The sequence below is a fragment of the Leopardus geoffroyi genome, chromosome B4 (genome assembly GCF_018350155.1).
Source record: "Leopardus geoffroyi isolate Oge1 chromosome B4, O.geoffroyi_Oge1_pat1.0, whole genome shotgun sequence".
NCBI classification, from domain to species: domain Eukaryota; kingdom Metazoa; phylum Chordata; class Mammalia; order Carnivora; family Felidae; genus Leopardus; species Leopardus geoffroyi.
This window is the reverse complement of record NC_059341.1, coordinates 89,687,843-89,696,324: the sequence shown is the minus strand read 5'-3', so window position 1 is coordinate 89,696,324 and position 8,482 is coordinate 89,687,843. Positions and strand designations below refer to the sequence as shown.

Below are 8,482 nucleotides of genomic sequence, written 5' to 3'. Positions count from 1 at the left end.
ATCTCGCTCCAATATTCAACAATTCACTAAGTCTTACAAATTATTTCTGAAATGTAGCTTAAATGTGCTCTAGTATGTCCAGTGCTCATCATCTCTTATCAGACTATGAAATAACCTCCGAAATAAATGGCCTTTGAAGCTCCAGGAACTTTCTCCCAAAATTAATTAATTAATTAATTTATTTATTATGTTTATTTTTGGGAGAGAGCGTGAGCAGGGGAGGGACAGAGAGAGAGAAGGCGACAGAGGATCTGAAGCGAGCTCTGTGCTGACAGCAGAGAGCTGGACGCAGGGCTCGAACTCGCAAATTAAGATATCACCTGAGCTGAAGTCAGATGCTTAACTGACTGAGCCACGGAGATGCCCCCCCAAAATGCGTTTTTAAAATATAGTTCCTCTAGAGTTTAGTTTTAGAAGTCAAATATAGGGGCGCCTGGGTGGCGCAGTCGGTTAAGCGTCCGACTTCAGCCAGGTCACGATCTCGCGGTCCGTGAGTTCGAGCCCCGCGTCAGGCTCTGGGCTGATGGCTCAGAGCCTGGAGCCTGTTTCCGATTCTGTGTCTCCCTCTCTCTCTGCCCCTCCCCCGTTCATGCTCTGTCTCTCTCTGTCCCAAAAATAAATAAACGTTGAAAAAAAAAATTAGAAGTCAAATATAATCATGTTGTTTTTCTCTGGAAACAAATAACAACAAATAACCAGAAAACTTGTTTCCTTGTTTCTCATTTTCTCTAGAATACCAGCACTACTGTCATTACTCATTACTTCAATTTTCGCCACTAGTTTTCCTTTGCCTACTTAACATACTGTAATTAGCACTATTGGCTATTGCGACTAATGCTATTATTTCTAACTAACATTTATTGAACATGCATTATGTACTAGGAAATAAGCACTTTACATACTAGTGGTTAAATACATTGATTTAGGATTAGACAGTTCTATGTTTAGTCATACTGTAACTTCTTACTAGAAAATTGTGTAATATCAGTCTCCTCAATGGCAAAATATGGATAATCACAATATCTAACATACTATAGTATTCCTTGATAATTGAATGAGATAACCTATGCAAAGCAAGATAGCTGTACGTAGTACTCAATAAATAGCAGCTATAGTTACAATATTCCCTCTCATTTCTAGCTCAATTCTGAGTCTTATCCTCACTTGACAAGTGAAGAAATTAGGGGTCAGAGATAATAAGTTCAGAGATGGTAAGTCCAAGTTCACACAGCTAAGGAGTCCAGCTAGAATACACAATCGCACTCTTTTTAGTGTCTCTGCATGCTGTATCCCTTAGTGTGCATAAAACATTAAAAAAAAAACAACAAAAAACTGGCTGTACCTGACCTCCCAGGATCACCTTCTTACCTTTTCCTCTAACCCTCTTTCCTTGACCTCATGAACCAATCCTTGTCTCTCCTCACAGCAGACCCTCATTATCCCTGAGTATGTAAAGACTTTGCTCCTAGGTTCCTTTGCTCCTGGCTGTTCTCCCAGCTCCAGCTTTGCCCATCCCTTGAGGCTCAATGCCAATGTTCATGTCTTTTGCCAAATTCTAGTATCTCCCTGCTCTCTGCTGCTTCTCTATCTCCTCCTACCACACCTCTTTAACCTATGTTAGTGTAAGATCATTACACTAGTGTAATGTTAGTGTAAGATCATTTGTTTATCTTTCCAGTACACTAAGATCTCCCAGGCTACGGATTAGAGTTTATTAATTTTTAAAACCCTAGGACCTGGCAAATGGTTCAACTTACTATGTGTTTCTTGAAGGAAAGAATAAATGAGTTAATGAAAAAATGAATGTAGGGTAAGCCCTGACAGTTGGGTTTTCTTTCTTTCTTTCTTTTTTCTTTTCTTTTTTTGGTGATGCAGATGCCTGATTTCAGCTGAGGCATCCACTTGGAAGAGGTATCTACTTCAAAGATGGCTATCTTGAATAAACATACCGCCAGCCACACATAGTCAAGAGCCAGGTTCCCCAACCCTACCCCTAAATTTCAGGCTCCTTTGTTTTAGACCTTGGTTAGTTTCCACAACTGACCATTTGTGCCTCTTGTTTTTTCTCTTCTTGCACCTTAAATTCCAAGTCATATGTTTTAAATTCACCAGAAATGTGCCTGTGAAAGCCACCCTTTACCCAATAAAAGCAGAACCCCAGATCTGCACACACTTCCTCGTGGAGGCGTGCTTCTCTCTTTCCCTGAGACCTTGCCTTGTGGCCCTAGATGTGCTGTATAATTTCCAAGACTTGTAAGCAATGAAACCTGTCCTTTCAAAGCTTCTTGATTGCTGAGGGCCTCTCGCAATCCTAACAAGTACCACAAGGGCCGTCCAGCTACAACACTGGTTATCGATGGGCTAAGACTGGCACAAAACAATGAATTATTGAAAAACGTATTTAAAGGCATTTGAAGTTGCAAGAAGAAATGAGAGTTGGGAAGAGAAGTATTTCATCTCTCCCTTATGTTTCCTATGTGATGTCTTCCACTGGGCTAGGTTTTCGGTGAGCTTCCTGGGACCATCAGCACATTCGGACAGCACCAGTGTTGTGGGTGGGTGACACAGGACTGTTTTGGCCTTTGTTTCCAAGTGATTACTTGGACGACTCAGGAAGTTGGGATAATCCTCCTGGGTTGACTTTACTGTGCATTTTATTACATTTTCCAGCTGACTGCATTAGTTGCTGGGAAGCCAATTGTAAAAGGAAGAACTTACCTGGGTTGAGTGTCCCACATGCCCTTCAAGTAATTAGGGTCTAAAACCCTCCAGGATGTTTTTTTGTTTTGTTTTGCCTAGTCAGGCACTGAAGTGTTTTCCAGCCTGGCTAAGAGAAGCATGCAAAAGAGGATCTGGGGCCATGGGACCCAGGACAATTTTAAGCAATGAAAAAAGAAAAATGTGTCCAAGGAAAAGCTATAAAACCATCATCATGAAAATAGCACAGGAGACATCAGACCATACAACTGAAGACAACTCAGTATTATGAGACCAAAATGCATAAAGACAAACCACACGAAGGAAATTCAAGAGAAATTAAAATAAACAACACAAATATTAAAGAAACCGAATTTCCAGAAGAGGCAAAACATGAGTAATTTAACAGAAACAGTCTTGTGCAAATGAGCTCGTACCCCAGCACTGTGGTACATAAAAAGAAATCCAGAAATGTTATTACCCGCCCCCTCTTTACTGCTACTCTCTTACAGTAATTACTAGACAAAGCAAAAAAGAAGGGATTGACATTTAAAAATCCCTACTCTGTAGCAAGCAGTTTCCATAACAATATTTCATTGTACCTTCCCAACAGTTTATGAGATATAAATTATTATTGTCATTGCTGAAGGTGGTCAAATGTGTCTAAGGTCACCTGGTACAGTAGGACAGCCAGGATTAAAACCCAAACATGACTTCAAATTTTATCCATTAATCTCACCATGCTGCTTTCCAGAATAACCTCATTATGGGACCATCTCTCCTATGACTTGGTGCCACTAAGTTGAATCCAAAGACAGTGACAGGGCTGTTCCTATGTAGTAATGTGGTTACACTGGCAGTTATAGAACATCTTTTCTTTTTTTCTTAAATTTTTTTTTTGTTTAAATTGAGAAAAGTATCATGAGCACTGTAACAACACTCACGTATCACAGAACTAGCAACTATGAACTATCGTTTTTGATGCACGTCTTTTTTTCCCACCAACAGTACAGATCAAGTTGAAGTCTTTTTGTTCCCCTCCCACTCTCCCACTCCTTCATCCAGCTCCATTTATAGAAAAACACTAAATTTGGTGAGTTACAGATGGCTGGCTGTTTGCTAAAAGCCCTGTTCTCCTTTTCATAGTTCAGAATTGTCACTGGGAAATCACCGTCTGGCCAGTGACCCCATGTCTTCTATTAAGCTGTGGTCCCATGACTGTTTCTCACCAACGGAATGGTTGAAAGCACTGCCTGCCAAGCTTTGAAGAAGCAGATGTGTTCCCTCTATCTCTTTTCCCCTTTGTTGGCTGTATCCAGAGGACAAGGTCGGAGAAGATGCTAGAGTTTAACTTCTTTTCTTTTTTTTTTTGATGTTACAGTTGAAAGACTGAAGGAATCTGAATCCCTGAGTCACTTCATGAAGGAGTGAAATGTGGTGGTGAGGAAAATTTACACTGTTATATGAGCAAGAAATAAATAATTAGCTTAAGCGACTGCAATTTTATAATTATTTTGTTATAATTAATCATTTGAATCAATTACCTAATTAATGACTTAGTAATTTCATATTTCATTTTTGTAGATATATTGCTCTAATTAACTACTTTAATTCGTTCTATTTTATACCTATATTACCTTAATTACTTTAATCCAATATTTAGTCTTCTGTAGGTATATTACCCTAATTACTTTAGCTATTCCAAGTATTTTTCTAATTAACTTTCTAACTAATTACCTTAATAGTACAGTTTTTATTTTTTGTAGTTACTTATTAATAAGATAGTTTTTAGGGACACCTGGCTGGTTCAGTTGCTAGAGCATGCAACTCCTAATCTTGGGGTTGTAAGTTCGAGCTCTGTGTTGGGTATAGAGATTACATAAAAATAAAATCTTGAAAAAAAAGATAGTTCCTATTTGTGTCATTTAAAAGTAACTATATATGACAAATATAATGTTAACATTGATCTGTGAATTCTTTTTCCACAGGGGAGAAGGTTTTTGGAATTTTTCCATGTTGATATAGGAATGTATTTAAAATATTATATGTACTCTATTATATAATATAGATCACTAAAAATATAGATCACTTTTCTTAACTGCTATATAAAATTGTTTTATGACTATAAGTCATACTATATATTCACTTCTGATGACCATTTAGGTTTCTTTCTCTTTTTCCCTTCTATTTTGCTAGTATACACAATGCTGCAATGAATATCTTTCTTCATTTTCCTTGACCATAAATGGGAGAACCACTCTAGGATATAGAATTGCATTGCAATGTTTTATGAGATATTGCCAAATTGCTCTACAGCAATGGTTGCTCCAATTTCTATTTCTACAGCAACATACAGTGTTCCTGTTTCTGTGCCTCCTTGCCACAATGTCAACGTTCTTGACAATTTGACAATGAGAAATGATATCTTGTTCGAATTTTTATTTTACAAATAGCTGAGCATTTTGTCAGGCTATTCAGGTTTCTTCTTATGATTATCACCCATCCACATCTATTGTCCATTTTCTGTGGCGTTTCTTTTTCTAGATTTTTGAAGGGTTTAAAAAATAATCTGTATATAAATTTGGTTATCTCTGTCTTTCGTGTCTCTTACTTTCGACTTTGATTATGTGTCTTTGTTGAACTTACATTTTTTTGATGTAAAATTGATCAAATATGTGTTTTGTCATTTTTGTTTTTGTGTAAGACAATCTTCCTTACCACCAGTATTACAAATTTATGTCTATATTTCCCTCCAATGTTTGAAATCTATATTTCACATACAGATATTATTATATCTGGAGTTTATTAAAACAGAGATATAATTTTATTTTTTCCATGTAGAAAATCAACATTCCAAATATATATTGAACAGTCTACTTTTCATCTCTGATTTATAATACTATCCTTACCACTTTCTAGCTGGGTGATTTAGGCAAGTTACTTAATGTATCCATAAAATGGAAATAATAATAACATTAATAATACCCTCCTCAAGAGTTATTGTGAGCAATGAACTAGGTATCTATCATTTGGAGCAGTACCTGGTATATGGTTAGTGCTGTGTATGTATTAGCCATTACTGTTTTATGTCATATCAACAATCCTATTCTTTGGAAGTAAACATTTATCTAAAAGTCTTCAGATAAAAAGCATACAATTTTATGGTCAGTACATACTTTTAGTACATACCATTAGTCCAACTAAGGGCTGGTCCCTTCAAGAGCCAGCCACTTTAAACTTGCCCTACTCATTTGAGATAAAGGAACCACATTTTGACATGGATGATGTACATAAACTACATAACCATCTGTTGTATACAGAAACACTGTAAATATAACTGTTTTGAAGAAATAACAATTGACTAAGTATTCTTTAGCATGAATGAAAATGACAGTCAATGTAATTGCCAAAATGCCCACACTTTCAATTTCAGTAGTGCTAAGAGGTGCCAGCAATTACTTCTGAATCTGACACAGTGAAGAAAATTACAGATGGGACGAGGGAACATAAAGCTTATGACGATATATGGACCATGAGCAATGGAGAAAGTAACAGACACTAATAAACAGAAAGGAAAGTTAAGATGAAAGTTAAAGAATATAAAACTGGAAGTAGCCAAGGCCCAGAGGTAAATTGCTGTATCTCAGACATTGTAAGAGAAGAGGGAAGATTTGAACCCAGGTCTCTCTGACATCAAAATCTGAGCTCTAACTACTAGATCCCTCTTCTTTATGGAATATAAAAAATACATAAGATGAGGTGTCAGGAGTTAGATTAGAATTCTGCCTGTGTCACTAATAAATCTGTGACCTTGCCTTATTTCTTTTTCACTAAATTTGGAAGAATAATAGCCCCCTTCTATGGTTGATGGGAGAATTGAGATAATGTTGGTGATGCCTCTGACATATGCAGGTGCCTAATCGATGTACTCCCATCTTGAGAAATTATGTAGTTTGTATGATTAGGAACTAAATTACACCATCCTCAGCTTCTTTGCTGTACAAATTATTTCTACAGAAAAATTAGACTTATTTACCTCTGTACTTTTATTAAGAATAAAAATTTGCAGCAAAATGAAGGGTAACTTTGTGATTTGGAGACAGAAACAGTGGCCTTATTCTGAGCACATGTAAGCGCACACACATGCATGTGTTCCCACACACATATCTGGTGTCCTAGATCTTGCCCTTCCAACGCAGTCCCAAGGTTCTGTCTCCTTATTAAAACCTTTTCCCAGATTTAAAAACTGCCAATCCCAGGATGATTCAAACTTTAGCAAGTATCAAAGATTCTAGAATGGGTTCTCTGTTCCTCCCTGTTTGTCACACAGTAGCATCTTCTGGTGCAGTGGCAGCTGCATCTTGGAGACGTGATGGTCAGAGTCAGAGTAAATGGATCTGGCCATATTGGATGCCTGGTCACCAGGGCTGCTTTTAACTCTGGGAACGTAGATATTGTCGCCATCAGTGACCCCTTCATTGACCTCAGCTATATGGTCTACATGTTCCAGTATGATTCTACCCATGGCAAATTCAACAGCACAGTCAAGGCTGACGATTTTCCACTGTCTTCAATGGAAAAACCATCTTCGCTTTCCAAGAGCAAGATCCTGCCAACATCAAATGGGGTGATGCTGGTGCAGAGTATGCTATGGAGTCCACTGGAGTCTTTACCACTATGGAGAAGGCTGGTGTTCACCGGAAGGGTGAGGCCAAGAGGGTCATCATCTCTGCCCTTTCTGCTGATGCCCCCATGTTTGTGATGGTCATGAACCACGAGAGGTATGACAACTCCCTCAAGATTGTCAGCAATGTTTCCTGTACCATCCACTGCTTGGCCCCTCTGGCCAAGGCCATCCATGACAACTTTGGCATTGTGGAGGGACTCATGACCATAGTCTATGCTATCACTGCCACCCAGAAGACCATGGGTGGGCCCTCTGGGAAGCTGTGGTGTGATGGCCAAGAGGCTGCCCACCACATCATCTCTGCTGCTACTGGCCTCGCCAAGGCTATAGGCAAGGTCATCCCTGAGCTGAATGGGAAGCTCACTGTCATGGCCTTCCATGTCCCCACCCACAATGTGTTGGTCATGGATCTGACCTGCCACCTGGAGGAAGCTGCCAAATACAGTAACATCAAGAAGGTGGTGAGAGCAGGCATGGGAAGGTCCCCTCAAGGGCATCCTGGGCTACAGTGAGGACCAGGTTGTGTCCTGTGACTTTAACACTCTTCCACCTTTGATGCTGGGCTGGCATTGCTGTCAGTGACCACTTTGTTTAGCTCATTTCCTGGTATGACAATGAATTTGGCTACAGCAAATGGGTGGTGGACCTTACCGTCAACATGACCTCCAAGGAATAAGAGCCGCCTGGACCACCAGCCCCAGCGATAGCAAGAGGAAGAGAGAGGCCCTCAGCTACTGGGAAATTCTTGCCCCAACTCATCCCCCAATATACTGAGAGTCTTTGATCTTTACATAGTTTCCATCCCAGACCCCCTGAAGAAGGGGAGGGGCTTAGGGAGCCCTCTTGTCACATACCAGCAAAAAAAAAAAAAAAAAAAAAAAGCCAACACACCAAAGATTCTAGAATGAAAAGAAAATTTCATGACATTATGATATAGTGTTTTGTTTATGGCATAAATTAACTATAGGTACTAGCAAACAGGCAAGGAAAGTATTTGAGAGGAAGAGAAGGCTCTCCCCTCAAAACTTGGAAGATATGATTCTTAAACTCATTTTCAGGCAAGAGTGAACTTGGAGTGACAGATGTGACTTAGGTCAC

General features: G+C 39.0%; 1 pseudogene; it reads left to right on the top strand.

Moving 5' to 3' along the window:
• The first annotated feature begins 7,069 nt into the window (after nucleotides 1-7,069).
• LOC123591144 lies at nucleotides 7,070-8,091 on the top strand (annotated as a pseudogene).
• Nucleotides 8,092-8,482: the final 391 nt, after the last annotated feature.